We start from the raw sequence: 19,014 nt of genomic DNA, 5'->3' as shown, positions 1-19,014 counted from the left end.
CACACACACACACGTGTGGTTCAACACGGAGAGGACTATAATGACATATGGTCAACACAGAGAGAGGACTATAATGACCTGTGGTCAACACAGAGAGGACTATAATGATGTGGTCAACACAGAGAGAGGACTATATTGACGTGGTCAACACGGAGAGGACTATAATGACGTACGTGGTCAACACAGAGAGGACTATAATGACGTACGTGGTCAACACAGAGAGGACTATAATGATGTGGTCAACACAGAGAGGACTATAATGACCTGTGGTCAACACAGAGAGGACTATAATGACGTGGTCAACAAAGAGAGGACTATAGTGACGTGGTCAACACAGAGAGGACTATAATGACGTGGTCAACACAGAGAGGACTATAATGACGTGGTCAACACAGAGAGGACTATAATGACGTGGTCAACACAGAGAGGACTATAATGACGTGGTCAACACAGAGAGGACTATAATGACGTGGTCAACAAAGAGAGGACTATAGTGACGTGGTCAACAAAGAGAGGACTATAGTGACGTGGTCAACAAAGAGAGGACTATAATGACGTGGTCAACAAAGAGAGGACTATAATGACGTGGTCAACACAGAGAGGACTATAATGACCTGTGGTCAACACAGAGAGGACTATAATGACGTGGTCAACACAGAGAGGACTATAATGACATGTGGTCAACACAGAGAGGACTATAATGACCTGTGGTCAACACAGAGAGGACTATAATGACGTGGTCAACACAGAGAGGACTATAATGACATGTGGTCAACACAGAGAGGACTATAATGACGTGGTCAAAACAGAGAGGACTATAATGATGTGGTCAACACAAAGAGAGGACTATAATGACGTGGTCAACACAGAGAGGACTATATTGATGTGGTCAACACAAAGAGAGGACTATAATGACGTGGTCAACACAGAGAGGACTATATTGATGTGGTCAACACAAAGAGAGGACTATAGTGACGTGGTCAAAACAGAGAGGACTATATTGATGTGGTCAACACAAAGAGAGGACTATAATGACGTGGTCAAAACAGAGAGGACTATATTGATGTGGTCAACACAAAGAGAGGATTATAGTGACGTGGTCAACACACAGAGAGGACTATAATGACGTGGTCAACACAGAGAGGACTATAATGACGTGGTCAACACAGAGAGGACTATAATGACGTGGTCAACACAGAGAGGACTATAATGACATGTGGTCAACACAGAGAGGACTATAATGACGTACGTGGTCAACAAAGAGAGGACTATAATGACGTGGTCAACACGGAGAGGACTATAACGACATGTGGTCAACACAGAGAGGACTATAACGACATGTGGTCAACACAGAGAGGACTATAACGACATGTGGTCAACACAGAGAGGACTATAATGACGTGGTCAACACAGAGAGGACTATAACGACATGTGGTCAACACAGAGAGGACTATAACGACATGTGGTCAACACAGAGAGGACTATAATGACGTGGTCAACACAGAGAGGACTATAATGACGTGGTCAACACAGAGAGGACTATAACGACATGTGGTCAACACAGAGAGGACTATAATGACGTGGTCAACACAGAGAGGACTATAATGACGTGGTCAACACAAAGAGAGGACTATAGTGACGTGGTCAACACACAGAGGACTATAATGATGTGGTCAACACAAAGAGAGGACTATAGTGACGTGGTCAACACACAGAGAGGATTTATACATTGATGGAACTTTTGCTAACTTCGGGGAATTGGCAACTAAATACGAACTCCCAAATTCTCACCTGTTTAGATATTTTCAAATTCGCAACTTTGTCAGAACAAATAATCCTTCATTCCCTAATATTCCGGCCAGATCAGGGGTGGAGTCTATCTTGGATGCTCCCAGGCAGGTAAAGGGCCTCATGTCTTCTATTTATAACATTATATCCTCTTTAAGGGTCACCTCTCTGGATGGAATCAAAGCAGGGTGGGAGGGGGAACTTGGGGAATCCATCACAGACGATATCTGGAACCAAGCTCAGATCCGAGTGAATGGCAGTACCTCGTGTGCTCGACTTAGCTTGATACAACTCAAAGTCTTACACCGCTCTCATTATAGCAAAGCCAAACTGTCTAGAATATACCCTACTGTGGATGACAGCTGTGATAGATGCCATACATCCCCGGCAAATTTAACCCATATGTTTTGGTCTTGTCCTCGACTGGAGAGTTATTGGGTTACCATATTTAGACACTTATCACAAATGTTTAACATTAGCTTACAGCCTAGCTCTGTAACTGCTATCTTTGGGGTCCTGCCCAAAGATCTGACCTCTAATAAATTAACACAGAATGGTATTGCCTTTCTTACATTGCTGGCACGGAGGAAAATCCTCCTAGAGTGGAAATCTCCATGTGCCCCGAAACCAGATCTATGGCTGAAAGATGTAATGTTATTCCTGAAACTAGAGAAAATTAAATTTGACTTAAGAGGATCACCAGGTGGATTTATGTCCGCCTGGGGTACCATAATAACCTATCTTACTAATCTGACAAGACTCCCTGATGCCACATAGGGTTGCCTGTGACAAAACCCCTCCACTGATCCGGAGACCCCCCCCCACCTGTCCTTCACACCGTCACTCTGTCTTCCTACCTTCGTCTATTTTGTTCTCTGTTGGGGAGGAGGGGAGAGGGAGAGAAAAAGGGGAAAGGAGCATTCTTAGGTTATGTTCCTTTTTTTTAATTTTTTTTTTTTTCTTTTCCCCTCTAGAGCTTGTTGTGGACTTTGCTGATTTTTTTTTTTTCTTTCTTTCTTTTTTCCACGTGGTGAAATGAACGGTGACTAAAGACCCATGAGGGAGGGAGGGAGGGTATGGGGAAAATTGAATGTTGTGTCGAACTGATCCAGCCTTGTACTCTGAACCAGCTGAGTGTTAAACGTTATGTGAATTGTATTGTAATGTCTGTTCCTGTACGTAAGAAAAAAAAGAAAAAGGCATGAGTCTTATTGTACCTGTAACCATATTTACTACATCCTGATACTAATGCTGAATAAAAATCATAAAGGAAAAAACACACAGAGAGGACTATAGTGACGTGGTCAACGCACAGAGAGGACTGTAATGACATGTGGTCAACGCACAGAGAGGACCGTAATGACGTGTGGTCAACGCACGGAGAGGACCGTAATGACGTGTGGTCAACGCACGGAGAGGACCGTAATGACGTGTGGTCAACGCACGGAGAGAGGACCGTAATGACGTGTGGTCAACGCACGGAGAGAGGACCGTAATGACGTGTGGTCAACGCACGGAGAGAGGACCGTAATGACGCGTGGTCAACGCACGGAGAGAGGACCGTAATGACGTGTGGTCAACGCACGGAGAGAGGACCGTAATGACGTGTGGTCAACGCACGGAGAGAGGACCGTAATGACGTGTGGTCAACGCACGGAGAGAGGACCGTAATGACGTGTGGTCAACGCACGGAGAGAGGACCGTAATGACGTGTGGTCAACGCACGGAGAGAGGACCGTAATGACGTGTGGTCAACACGGAGAGAGGACCGTAATGACGTGTGGTCAACACGGAGAGAGGACCGTAATGACGTGTGGTCAACACGGAGAGAGGACCGTAATGACGTGTGGTCAACACGGAGAGAGGACCGTAATGACGTGTGGTCAACACCGAGAGAGGACCGTAATGACGTGTGGTCAACACCAAGAGAGGACCGTAATGACGTGTGGTCAACACCAAGAGAGGACCATAATGACACGTGGTCAACACCAAGAGAGGACCATAATGACACGTGGTCAACACCAAGAGAGGACCATAATGACACGTGGTCAACACACAGAGAGGACCATAATGACGTGTGGTCAACACACAGAGAGGACAATAATGACGTGTGGTCAACACACAGAGAGGACCATAACCCTAACTTTTAAAAAACATGTGAAGAAAGTCACAAATACGATTAAATTCAACCTTCAAAATGTTAAACAAATTAGACCCTTCCTGACAGTTGGAGCTGCCAGATCGTATCTTCACTGTATGATCCTATCACACATTGAGTACTGTTTTACAAACTGGTCTTGCACAGGCGTGACGATTCTAAAACCCATCGAACAGCTCTACAAAAGTGCGCTCAAGGTGTTTGACAGGAAGCCTCACTCTTATCATCATTGTAACATACTCAGGAGGCTCAATTTTTTTTGCTTCGACAATTTCAAAAAGTTCAAACAGGTTGGGGTCATATACAAGACCTTACATGGTCTGTGCCCGCCCCCCCTAAGGGAATTCATTAAAAGGAAGCCTGAAAGAGGAATCAGTACCAGAGCAACCACTCGAGGAGATGGTGAAGTGCCGCACCGGCAAACAACCTTCGGTCAAAATGTCCTCTCAGTACAGGGTTGTGTAGCATGGAATGGCCTTCCTCTACATATAAGGGATTGTGCTACATTTCCATCTTTTAAATTCAATGTGAAAAGATGGTTGCTTGAAAACCAAAGCTGCAACCATTTGTGATCATATTTTAGTTTTTTTTTAGGCTATGTGATGTAATGTAATTGTATTTCACCGTTTGTCTGTTTTCTGATGTTATTGTTTTTCTGTTTTTCTGTTTTGTGTGAGGACTGCGGATGAAAATTAGCATCTTTGCTAAATCCGGTGTATTTACGTTCATGTGACGTTCATTAATATGCTCTGTCCTGTCTAAATAAACAAATAAAGTAAAGTAAAGTAAGATTTCTTAGGGCTACACAAACATAGCAGATCTACAAGCTCATGAGCTTGTAGATCTGCTATGTTTTTGAAAAATCGTGAAAATGTCTGCAAATCTTTGAGTATAAATATAATTGTAAAGCGTACATTTGTAACTCAAATCTTTGCTTCTGGGGGGGACCTGGAACAAAATATTTTTTAGATGGGGAACAAAATATTTTGTAGCTCGTGATGCTCTATGAGCTTGTAGATCTGCTATTTTTGAATAGCCAAAGAAATCTAAAAATGACACTATTTTCGAATCGATTCCCGAGGCCGACGACCCATATGTCTATGTGTCAGTCCCCTCTCTCTCTCCTCTCTCGCCCTGATTCCTGTCATTCTCAACTGTCCAATAAAGACGGAAAAGCCCTGAAAATATGTGTGTGTGTGTGTGTGTGTGTGTGTGTGTGTGTGTGTGTGTGTGTGTGTGTGTGTGTGTGTGTGTGTGTGTGTGTGTGTGTGTGTGTGTGTGTGTGTGTGTGTGCGTGTGTGTGTGTGTGTGTGTGTGTGTGTGTGTGTGTGTTATACATATAGATTTTCAAACTGTCTTCATGTACAGTAACTGGTCCTTTCTAATGCTCATTATAGATGACATCATGTCTGTCTAGTGTCTACTCACTCTGTGTCTCAGAGCAGGGCTGTGGACAGTTCAGAAATCTGCCTACCAGTGACATCATCGATAGGCTTCGTAATTTCAAACACGATTTAAAAGTTGTATTATTTTTTTTTTAATGCGTTCAAAGCTCAGAGCGTGGCTCTCTCTCTCTCTCTCTCTCTCTCTCTTTTTTTTTTCCCTCTCTCACTATCTCTTGCTCACACATACGTACGTATGCGCACACCTACACACACACACACACACACACACACACACACACACACACACACACACACACACACACACACACACACACACCATGTACATTACATAAAAGGCCTAACCCTATGTTTGTTTCTTAGAAGTCAAACCACTTTGAGTTTCGTTTTCACAGCAGAGCCACACGACTCAAACGGGCTTTACAGTAACAACCTGTAATGTAATGTCATGTCATGTAATATCCTGTAAGGACACGCATCTCTTCCTGCATATGTGAATAAAAATTACATTTACTGTAAGAATGCCTCCATCCTTTATAAGGGTTTATAGATCACGTTCTTCAGAGGCTTTATAAGGGTTTATAGATCACATTCTTCAGAGGCTTTATAAGGGTTTATAGATCACGTTCTTCAGAGGCTTTATAAGGGTTTATAGATCACGTTCTTCAGAGGCTTTATAAGGGTTTATAGATCACGTTCTTCAGAGGCTTTATAAGGGTTTATAGATCACGTTCTTCAGAGGCTTTATAAGGGTTTATAGATCACGTTCTTCAGAGGCTTTATAAGGGTTTATAGATCACGTTCTTCAGAGGCTTTATAAGGGTTTATAGATCACGTTCTTCAGAGGCGCATAATTGTATTGAAATTAAAACGCACACGATGGGACGTCAATGCCATGTCTGAATATACGTCTACTATCTGCATATCAGTAAGATATGGAAGTGGGATATAATACAACAATAGAAGTGGGATATAATACAACAATAGAAGTGGGATATAATACAACAATAGAAGTGGGATATAATACAACAATAGAAGTGGGATATAATACAACAATAGAAGTGGGATATAATACAACAATAGAAGTGGGATATAATACAACAATAGAAGTGGGATATAATACAGCAATAGAAGACTCTAAGCACTAATCCTAGCATCCTAGAGAACCAGAGCCAAGGGTCAAGTATTGAGGGTTTTTAAGTGGTTTAATGTCTGAAAATAATCTAACATATTCATATAAAATGTAATGTGTACAAACAAAAACACTGATGATAGTGTCTGTCAAACAAGTCTATGAAGCTATGTATGAAATCTATGACAAAGCTCACTCTGCACCACAGTTTTATGCTGTCTATGGTGGGGGTCCGTCACTAAGGGGTCCTTGGCCTTAAAAACATTGAAGACCCCTCCTATAATAATAATAATAATAATAATAAACTTTATTTGTATAGCACCTTTCATGACATGAAATGCAGCTCAAAGTGCTTTACAGAGCAAGAATACAATTACAGTTACAACCAATTTAACAATAAAGCAAACAAAAATAAAATAAAACTAGAAAAAGTGCTCCTCGGAGCACAGGTCTCCGCCAGGTCAGGTACGTTATTCTGGCCTCCTGGTGGCGCTATAATAGGCCAATGTGAAAAGGGTGCCATTTATTCTTGGGTCTTTCACGGCAATCAGACACTGCATTCATGATTTGAGGCATTTTGTTCCAAAAATGTGTTTTGCTAAATTAGACCTGCTGGTGGCGCTATAACAGGCCAATGTGAAAAGGGTGGCATTTCTTCCTCGGCCTAGTGGGAATGTGCGTGTGAAAATTCACGGAAATCGCAAGCTGCGTGCATAGTTTGAGGCTTTTTGTTCAAGCACGGACCAATCCTGCAAACTTTGGAAGCCTGCCATAGGCAATGAGGATGGAATATGGGAAATCGGACAGATTTGTGTTGATCACATGACTATAGAGATACTGTGTACCGATTTGCATGACGTTTGGATAAAATCTGTAGGAGTAATGTAAAGAAATGTGTTTTGCACAAATCGGCCTCCTGGTGGCGCTATAACAGGCCCATGTGAAAAAATTGGGGCAGAGGTTCTGAATTGGCATACAGGGAGTGTGTGTGCACAGTTTCGCAGCGACCGGGCCAACGGTGCCGGAGATTAGCTGCTAACACACAGACAGGACGGACGGACACACAGACGGACAAGGGGCAAAACATACTCTCTCGCCATGCCTTTCGGCCTGGCGGAGACAATAAAATAAAAGCAAAAGCATAAAACAACATTAAAATAGGCAATACAGTGAGGAATTAAAAATCAACCAAAGAATCAGCTAAAAGCAAGAGTGAAGAAATAGGTCTTGAGCTGTGCTTTAAAGCTATCGACAGAGGCTGCCTGTCTTAGGTGTATTGGGAGTTTATTCCACACTGTCGGTCCGTAAAAGCAGAATGCTGCTTCACCGTATTTTTTATATGTCATTGTAGGCACCTCGAGCAGGTCAGCACTTGAAGACCTGAGGGCCCGGTTTGGAACATATCTCTCTAGGCAGTCAGAGAGGTAGGAAGGTGCCAGACCATTTAGAGCTTTATAAACTATTCAAATAATTTTAAAATCAATCCTAAAAACAACCGGGAGCCAGTGTAGTGAAGCTAGAACTGGAGTGATATGTTATGTAGAGAACTGTATACTCTGTTAAACACAACACTGGACCCCCTCAAACTGTACATACTTTTATAGTATTAGTTAGGGTAGTATAGTATAACTGTATATACTTTTATAGTATTAGTTAGGGTAGTATAGTATAGTATTATAATACCCTAACCCTATACTTTACCCAATATAAGTTTTTCAGAAAACTTAGGATTTAGAACAAGGGTTTAGAACAGTGGTTCTCAAAAATAGCAGATCTACAAGCTCACAGCGCATCACTTTGTGGCGCGTTGCGAGCTTCTGCTATTTTTGAACATGTTTGAAAAATATTGAAATTGCATTTTTTAACACAAATCTTCTCTTCTGAAACTAAGTAACTAACTGACTGACTGACTGACTGACTGACTGACTGACTGACTGACTGACTGACTGACAAACTAATAAACTAATAAACTAATAAATAAATACATTAACTAATAAACAAATACATACATATACATACATAAATAAAAAGTAGTACTTTGTCTACTACTATATTGTCTACTATGACAAAAGACAGTCTAAGTCTTAGCTGCACCATGTTGTTTAGATGACTCACAGACAACTGTTAAATTATTATCCGATCTCCACACGGAAATAAGCAGATCAACAAGCTCCCTCTGTGTGAGCTTGTAGATCTGCTATTTTTCGGCTAGCAACGCAAGCAAAAAAAGTGACTCACCAGCGACTGCTGTCCTGTTTGTCCCCAAGCAACGCTTCTGTTCTGACTGGAACCAAGTACAAGTTCACTGACTAATGCCTCTCTCTCTCACTCTCTCTCTCTCTCTCTCTCTCTCTCTCTCTCTCACACACACACACACACACACACACACACACACACACACACACACACACACACACAGGAAGCTGCTCGCACAGTACAGAACCTGTTGCTGATGTCGTGATGTGACGTAGGCTGCTGTACCTTCTGAATGTGAAAACACACACACACACACACACGCACACACGCACACACGCGCACACGCACACACACACACACACACACACACACACACACACACACACACACACACACACACACACACACACACAATGCCATTCTTATTGCTGCTCCCTCTCTCTTTTTCTCTCTCTCTCTCTTCACCCCTCTTTCTATTTCCTTCTCTCTCTCCCTCTCTCTCTATTTCCTTTTCTCTCTATTTCCTTCTCTCTCTCCTCTCTCTCAATTTCTCTGTCTCTCTGTCTATGATTATCGAAAAATAATCAAAATCTACAAAGTAGCCTAATTAGTAACTCAAGTTTTTAAATAATTGTAGTGGAGAAAAAGTACAATATTTGCCTCTGAAATGTAGTGGAGTAGAAGTAAATGTACTGAAAATTGGAAATACTCCAGTGAAAATACCTCAAAACTGTACTTAAGTACAGTACTTGAGTAAATGTACTTATTTACTTTACACCTCCAGTATGGGACACACTATGGACAGGGTCAGGGTGGACGGTGTTGGCTCTTTAAACACATCGTGTCCACGCACGCACGCACGCACGCACGCACGCACGCACGCACGCACGCACATACATACACACACACACACACACACACACACACACACACACACACACACACACACACACACACACACACACACACACACACACACACACACACACACACACACACACACACACACACACATACATACATACATACATACATACATACATACATACATACATACATACACACACACACACATACATACATACATACGTACGTGAATATATAGGTCTATAAATGAATACAAATAAGTTTTCGTTCTATATAAAGTGTTTGATAAAAGCCACATTTTAGTTTACATAATATACAAACAACTCAGAGACTATAAATAAAGTTATAAATAAAGTTAAGATCTCGAATGTGATGTCATTCAGACCAAACTGCCAGCTGTCACTCATTGACAAACAAGAATTGACACAGTCATATTATACCAGCTAGACACATTGCAAATTTCAAATAGCCGACGTTTGAAAGTGCTCATGTGGCCTGTAGTTGCTTCTTTTGGGCTTGTTTTCCTAGACCTGGTTGCTTATTTCTCTCACTAAACATGGCAACGTTGAAAGGCCAAAGGAGGAACAGCGCCACAGTTCATAGAGATACATACAGTGGCCGAGCAGAGTATTGCGGGTCGTCTTTAGATCCCACATTCTGAGAGGACATTGAGCCCTCATTGGCTAAATGACCAGCCAATGAGGAAAAGTCACTACTAGCTGGAGTGTAGCTATAGACCAGGTTTGGCAACCTGGTAAAAACCTCATGGACTGATTGACATGATCAGGTTCAGCTGTACTGAGCTGACTATGTGTGTGTGAGCAGTGTGTGTGACTGTGCATGCTAGCTGCTCTGTTGTATTGATCTGTTAAGTCCTTTACACATGAATGTAAAGTTACTTTAAACACAGTTTAGTGCAGCCTTCATTCAGTCATTGTGATGAGGTTGTTTTCAGCCATGGATGCTGTGTTTGTGCTACAAGTCTGTCTGCTAGGCTGTGGTGAGTGAACCATGTTTAACATTACATATGATATTATACCATGTTTAACATGACATATTATACCATGTTTAACATGACATATTATACCATGTTTAACATGACATATTATACCATGTTTAACATGACATATTATACCACGTTTAACATGACATATTATACCACGTTTAACATGACATATTATACCATGTTTAACATTACATATTATACCATGTTTAACATTACATATTATACCAGGGGTCCTCAAACGTTTACATTTGAATCATGATTTGCATTTGTAACATTTGTAACATTAATCATTTTGAGTGGTTCTCAAAATTTTGAATTTCGAGGACCGTCATAACTCTGAGAGTGTACAAATAGAACCAAAATGGAGCCTTATGGCTTATGGGTCCATTTGGTTCCATGTGTACATTCTCAGAGTTACAGACCTGTAAGGGTCCATTTGGTTCCATTTGGTTCCATGTGTACATTCTCAGAGTTACAGACCTGTAAGGGTCCATTTGGTTCCATTTGTACACTCTCAGAGTTACTGACCTGTAAGGGTCCATTTAGAACCCCTTCAAGGAACCCTGAGGGTCCCTGGACCATGCTTTGAGAAAGCTATACTGCAGACCCCTGCAGGGTCTTCACTGTTTTTCAGGTCAAAGACATAGTGTGTTGCTTTGTTTCTGTGTTGCTTTGTGTCTGTGTTGCTTTGTGTCTGTGTTGCTTTGTATCTGTGTTGCTTTGTGTCTGTGTTGCTTTGTGTCTGTGTTGCTTTGTGTCTGTGTTGCTTTGTGTCTGTGTTGCTTTGTGTCTGTGTTGCTTTGTGTCTGTGTTGCTTTGTGTCTGTGTTGCTTTGTATCTGTGTTGCTTTGTGTCTGTGTTGCTTTGTGTCTGTGTTGCTTTGTGTCTGTGTTGCTTTGTGTCTGTGTTGCTTTGTGTCTGTGTTGCTTTGTGTCTGTGTTGCTTTGTAACTGTGTTGCTTTGTGTCTGTGTTGCTTTGTATCTGTGTTGCTCAACGTGGTCGCTGACGTCATCATTTGTATCTTTGTATCTGGAAGTTGAACCCAGCTCAACTTGAATTTGTATCTTTGTCGCTATAGAGCTACAGCTACAAACGTGGGATGTATCTTTGTATCTTCTTGTTTCCATTGAAAATGAATGGTAGCATGTATCTTTTTATCTGCCCGTGTGAACACACCTTCATAGACTTGTTGACAGCTTGTGTTTACATTACAAACTCACTTTACACAAACACACACACATACACACACATACACACACACACATACATAACACTTTAGATTATCACCTGCACACAATGTATTGTCAGAAAGGAGCTCATAACATGTCAGCTGGTGGATTTTTATGAAACAAAAACTTGACCGATACAAAGAGGATAATTCAAGCTTTACGTACAGCTGCCATGTTGGTGAGTTTAACCTAGTTTAATACGATCAGATATAAACAGACTTTTCTGTTTGGATGTCTGGGCTGAGGGTTGGTCTTACAGCTCTAGACCCTGATATAAAGAGAGAGCATCGTAGAGATGCTTGTCCCACTGTAGTCATTGAGGACCCCCTAGATGTTACTGTAGTCATTGAGGACCCCCTAGGCCTAGATGTTACTGTAGTCATTGAGGACCCCTAGGCCTAGATGTTACTGTAGTAATTGAGGACCCCTAGATGTTACTGTAGTAATTGAGGACCCCCTAGGTGTCACTGTAGTAATTGAGGACCCCCTAGGTGTCACAGTAGTAATTGAGGACCCCTAGGTGTCACAGTAGTCATTGAGGACCCCCTAGGTGTCACTGTAGTAATTGAGGACCCCCTAGGTGTCACAGTAGTAATTGAGGACCCCTAGTTGTCACAGTAGTAATTGAGGACCCCTAGGTGTCACAGTAGTAATTGAGGACCCCTAGGTGTCACAGTAGTAATTGAGGACCCCTAGGTGTCACAGTATAGGTGTCACACTATAACTGGTTAACATAATCTCTTCTTCCACTATAACTGGTTAACATAATCATGGTGCACAAATATAAGTTGCGGTGCATTTGGTTACATTGTGCTCTTAAGGGTTGTATAAAATAACACACAGTGGAACACATCGTGTGTGTGTGTGTGTGTGTGTGTGTGTGTGTGTAACCATCCTGTCAGTCTAAAGTAAGCAGCCTGTCATGTCTCAACCGTTCTGCTGACTAACTCTACAAACATCTTATTTGTTTAAGTTTAACTGAACGCTCTCTGCTGCAGGGTGTGTGTGTGTGTGTGTGTGTGTGTGTGTGTGTGTGTGTGTGTGTGTGTGTGTGTGTTGCCTGCCTTTCAGCCCCGGGCCAAAAACAAACACATTGTTGAGCCAATTATTTTCAAATTATTCAACATTTTGTTTGGTAAAGTAGCAGATATGACTCCAAAATAGATCAGAAATGGCAGATCTACAAGCTCACAACAACACGTTGCATGGCGAGCTTGTGGATCTGCTATTTTCGACTAAGTCAAAAGCATGAAATGGTACAAGAGGTCAAGAGGTCGATGTATGTTTTGTAAATGATGATCTAAATTTGCAGAGAGTAATTAGAGCTCTCAAATAATTGTAATGGAGTAAAATATACAATAATTTGAGATGTAGTTGAGTAGAAGTAATAAGTACCAACAAAATTGAAATACTCTCTTAACCCTGAATGGGGTGAACGGTACCTCAGAATTGTACTTAAAGGTCTTGATGACATGCAGACTTAGACAAAAGGTTCAAATGTCATTTAGATAGCATATAATTAGAATGCTTTGTTCATTGTTTACCTGCCATCCTATAGTTTCTATGTACAGATGACTGAGACACTACACTGTCTCTGTATTCTATGATCCTATAGTTTACTGAGACACTACACTGTCTCTGTATTCTATGATCCTATAGTTTACTGAGACACTACACTGTCTCTCTGTATTCTATGATCCTATAGTTTACTGAGACACTACACTGTCTCTATGTATTCTATGATCCTATAGTTTACTGAGACACTACACTGTCTCTGTATTCTATGATCCTATAGTTTACTGAGACACTACACTGTCTCTGTATTCTATGATCCTATAGTTTACTGAGACACTACACTGTCTCTGTATTCTATGATCCTATAGTTTACTGAGACACTACACTGTCTCTCTGTATTCTATGATCCTATAGTTTACTGAGACACTACACTGTCTCTGTATTCTATGATCCTATAGTTTACTGAGACACTACACTGTCTCTCTGTATTCTATGATCCTATAGTTTACTGAGACACTACACTGTCTCTGTATTCTATGATCCTATAGTTTACTGAGACACTACACTGTCTCTCTGTATTCTATGATCCTATAGTTTACTGAGACACTACACTGTCTCTATGTATTCTATGATCCTATAGTTTACTGAGACACTACACTGTCTCTGTATTCTATGATCCTATAGTTTACTGAGACACTACACTGTCTCTGTATTCTATGATCCTATAGTTTACTGAGACACTACACTGTCTCTGTATTCTATGATCCTATAGTTTACTGAGACACTACACTGTCTCTGTATTCTATGATCCTATAGTTTACTGAGACACTACACTGTCTCTGTATTCTATGATCCTATAGTTTACTGAGACACTACACTGTCTCTGTATTCTATGATCCTATAGTTTACTGAGACACTACACTGTCTCTCTGTATTCTATGATCCTATAGTTTACTGAGACACTACACTGTCTCTGTATTATATGATCCTATAGTTTACTGAGACACTACACTGTCTCTCTGTATTCTATGATCCTATAGTTTACTGAGACACTACACTGTCTCTATGTATTCTATGATCCTATAGTTTACTGAGACACTACACTGTCTCTGTATTCTATGATCCTATAGTTTACTGAGACACTACACTGTCTCTGTATTCTATGATCCTATAGTTTACTGAGACACTACACTGTCTCTGTATTCTATGATCCTATAGTTTACTGAGACACTACACTGTCTCTGTATTCTATGATCCTATAGTTTACTGAGACACTACACTGTCTCTGTATTCTATGATCCTATAGTTTACTGAGACACTACACTGTCTCTGTATTCTATGATCCTATAGTTTACTGAGACACTACACTGTCTCTGTATTCTATGATCCTATAGTTTACTGAGACACTACACTGTCTATGTATTCTATCTATGTGTTTACCTTGTTTACTGTAAGTCACTCTGGATAAAGAGTGTCTGATAAATGACTTAATTGTAAGGTACCGTAGGCTACTTGAGTAAATGTACTTAGTTACTTTAACTCCCATCAGTATACTCTGTGGGGGTGTGGCTGTTGGCTCAAACACAGATATTGATCTTGGATCTTCGGTGAAGCGAAGCGACAACACACACACACACACACACACACACACACACACACACACACACACACACACACACACACACACACACACAGAGCTGTGTTCCTGTGAGGACTTGACGCTTGTATTTACAATTGATTAGGATGTTAAAGTGAGAGCCTGCGGTTTGTTGTCCTGTGGAGACTTGACTCTGACACTTTATGAGCTTTAACTATAACTAACACAATCTCCGGCACCGTTGGCCCGGTCGCTCTGAAACTGTGCACACACACTCCCTGGATGCCAATTCAGAACCTCTGCCCCAATTATTTCACATGGGCTTGTTATAGCGCCACCAGGAGGCCGATTTGTGCAAAACGCATTTTTTTACATTACTCCTACAGATTTTATCCAAACGTCATGCAAATCGGTACACAGTATCTCTATAGTCATGTGATCAACACGAATATGTCCGATTTCCCATATTCCATCCTCATTGCCTATGCTTGGCTTCCAAAGTTTGCAGGATTGGTCCGTTTTGAACAAAAAGCCTCAAACTATGCACGCAACTTGCAATTTCCGTGTATTTTCACACGCACATTCCCACTAGGCCGAGGAAGAAATGCCACCATTTTCATATTGGCCTGTTATAGCGCCACCAGCAGGTCTAATTTAGCAAAACACATTTTTGGAACAAAATGCCTCAAATCTTGAATGCAGTGTCTGATTGCCGTGAAAGACTATAAATGGCACCCTTTTCACATTGGCCTATTATAGCGCCACCAGGAGGCCAGAATAACGTACCTGACCTGGCGGAGACCTCTAGTTGTTTTATTGTTTTATTGGTTCTTGTTTATTTGATACACTTATTGGTTTTAGCTCTTTTTGCTCATTTGATTTTCTCATCTGCTTAAGAAAGTAGGAAGCTGATATATTATATATATAGCTGTATGTGTGTGTGTATGTATGTATGTATGTATGTATGTATGTATGTATGTATGTATGTGTATATATATATATATATATATATATATTAAGTAGGTAGCTGATATATTGCACTTTTACCTTAGCACTAGGTATACTCTTAGTTACTTGTTTTAGAAGAGAATGCACTTCAGACTTCTGGTGATTAGTAGTTTTCCTAACTATGTTGAATGCACTTCTTGTAAGTGGCTTTGGATAAAAGTGTCTGCTAAATGAATGTAATGTAATGTCTGCTAAATGACTGTAATGTAATGTTTCAAAAAGCTTTATAGCATAAAAAGTATTTCTAAAAGCAAATTGTTGCCAGGCAGAATCCTCTTACAGTATCTCCATCATTTAAATTTGAAGGTTCTAAATAAATAACTGAATGCCCTGTCACTCTACAGTGCCACACAAAGACAGCAAAAATAGCCCATCTATTGCCACACATTTTGAGCTTGTAGATCGGCTATTTTTGCTGTTTCTGAATGTGAATCCTGATAAGTATAACCGTTTTCCACACATGATGTTTCCACCCGAGCAACGAAAAGCACTTTTAAATAGTTTTGGTGGTTTCATAAGCTTGTTTTCGTTCTATAAGTTGCCATGTGACAAAGCTCTGTTTACACAGTTCTTCTTTCCCTTTTTAATTGTACACATTTCTGTAGTTTTGATTTCACATCTGCTTTCATTATGCCAGTTAAAGCCCCTTTTGTGTTGGAATCAGAAGAGAAAACTTTCATTATGCCAGTTAAAGAGAAAACTTTCATTATGCCAGTTAAAGAGAAAACTTTCATTATGCCAGTTAAAGAGAACTTTCATTATGCCAGTTAAAGAGAAAACTTTCATTATGCCAGTTAAAGAGAAAACTTTCATTATGCCAGTTAAAGAGAACTTTCATTATGCCAGTTAAAGAGAAAACTTTCATTATGCCAGTTAAAGAGAAAACTTTCATTATGCCAGTTAAAGAGAAAACTTTCATTATGCCAGTTAAAGAGAAAACTTTCATTATGCCAGTTAAAGAGAACTTTCATTATGCCAGTTAAAGAGAAAACTTTCATTATGCCAGTTAAAGAGAAAACTTTCATTATGCCAGTTAAAGAGAAAACTTTCATTATGCCAGTTAAAGAGAAAACTTTCATTATGCCAGTTAAAGAGAAAACTTTCATTATGCCAGTTAAAGAGAAAACTTTCATTATGCCAGTTAAAGAGAAAACTTTCATTATGCCAGTTAAAGAGAGAACTTTCATTATGCCAGTTAAAGAGAGAACTTTCATTATGCCAGTTAAAGAGAGAACTTTCATTATGCCAGTTAAAGAGAGAACTTTCATTATGCCAGTTAAAGAGAGAACTTTCATTATGCCAGTTAAAGAGATAACTTACATTATGCCAGTTAAAGAGAGAACTTTCATTATGCCAGTTAAAGAGAGAACTTTCATTATGCCAGTTAAAGAGAAAACTTTCATTATGCCAGTTAAAGCCCCGTTTGCATTGGAATCAGAATAGAAAACTTTCATTATGCCAGTTAAAGAGAAAACTTTCATTATGTCAGTTAAAGAGAGAACTTTCATTATGTCAGTTAAAGCCCTGTTTGCATTGGAATCAGCTCTGTTAGAAATGACATTAAGCGGTTTCTGTAGCGTACAGTACGTAAGGTTCAGTCCTGGGGAAAGCCCCACATTTATGTTTTCATCTTTTCAATATTCATATTGAAACAGATGATGAAGCACACATACAGGTTTCACACACATATATATATATATATATATATATATATATATATATATATATATATATATATATATATATATATATATATATATATATATATATATATATATATATATATATATATATATATATACATACATACAGGTTTCACATATATATATATATATATATATATATATATGTGAAACCTGTATGTATATATATATATATATATATATATATATATATATATATATATATATATATATATATATATATATATATATATATATATATATTGCACACATACAGGTTTCCAGTGGAATGCCCCTCAACCCTCTGACACACATTTACTGACGACTTGCTCTCATTGTCAGGTTACAGCTTAAGGAGCATGTATTCCAGTGGAAGCCTGTACTGTACATATATACAGTATGCTTCAGGATCACATTTATAACTGTAACTATATTCATAACTTTAACTATATTACTGCCACATCATCTCAGGAGGAAAACAGTGAATAAATGTCCCACAACAAGATCCAACATTTACAGCTGAAAGGAAAGGCAATAGAAATAGAAAAGTATGCACTAGAGTGCAGTATTATTCATACATCTATAGAGATGATCTATAAAGGAACAATGCATTCACATTCTACATAGAGATGCTCTATAAAGGAACAATGCATTCACATTCTACATAGAGATTAGTCTACATTAAAGGAACAATGCACATTGTATAGAGCCATAGTGTTCACTTACATGTTGTAGTGTTCAGTGGACTGCAGACGGTGCTCTGTGTGTTGTTGCTCCAACGCCAAACTGGTATCTGTCAAATCTGTTCCTGTTCAGAGGAGAGAACACATGACACACACACACACACACACACACACACACACACACACACACACACACACACACACACACACACACACACACACACACACACACACACACACACACACACACACACACACACACACACACACACACACACACACACACACACACACACACACAGGTGTATTCCTGTAGGGAACTAGGAAGTTCCACCAGGCCGGCCTCTGATTGGCTGCAGAGCGTGTTGAAACATGACACCTACAGCTCTCTTATCTACTGTTGTTACACAGCTAGACTTACAGCGCTGACAGAAGTAACCGAGTACATTTACTCTCTTATCTACTGTTGTTACACAGCTAGACTTACAGCGCTGACAGAAGTAACCGAGTACATTTACTCTCTTATCTACTGTTGTTACACAGCTAGATTTACAGCGCTGACAGAAGTAACTGAGTACATTTACTCTCTTATCTACTGTTGTTACACAGCTAGACTTACAGCGCTGACAGAAGTAACTGAGTACATTTACTCAGATACTGTACTTAGATCGTTGGTTCTCAACCTGTGGATCAGGAGTTATTTTTGGGGGGGCGGGGTGGAAATATGATTATTTTGGGGGGTCGAGGCC

General features: G+C 40.0%; 1 protein-coding gene across 4 annotated transcripts in view; it reads right to left on the bottom strand.

Moving 5' to 3' along the window:
- LOC308083986 (uncharacterized protein) overlaps window positions 1–18,407 on the bottom strand; it is a 49,988-nt gene extending 31,581 nt beyond the window's left edge. For 2 of the 4 annotated variants that reach the window (XR_013933032.1, XM_080426439.1), the window contains exon 1: window positions 18,309–18,406. The gene's annotated coding sequence lies outside the window, so the exon portion shown is untranslated. Of the gene's footprint in view, window positions 1–8,719; window positions 8,812–18,308 lie in introns of those variants that run through there. The other 2 variants (XM_080426441.1, XM_080426440.1) reach the window with 2 other exon arrangements.
- Window positions 18,408–19,014: the final 607 nt, after the last annotated feature.

The sequence above is a fragment of the Gymnoscopelus braueri genome (genome assembly GCF_963280865.1).
Source record: "Gymnoscopelus braueri genome assembly, chromosome: 4".
NCBI classification, from domain to species: Eukaryota; Metazoa; Chordata; class Actinopteri; order Myctophiformes; family Myctophidae; genus Gymnoscopelus; species Gymnoscopelus braueri.
Note: the sequence above shows the minus strand (reverse complement) of the source record. Positions and strands in the feature narration are given on the sequence as shown.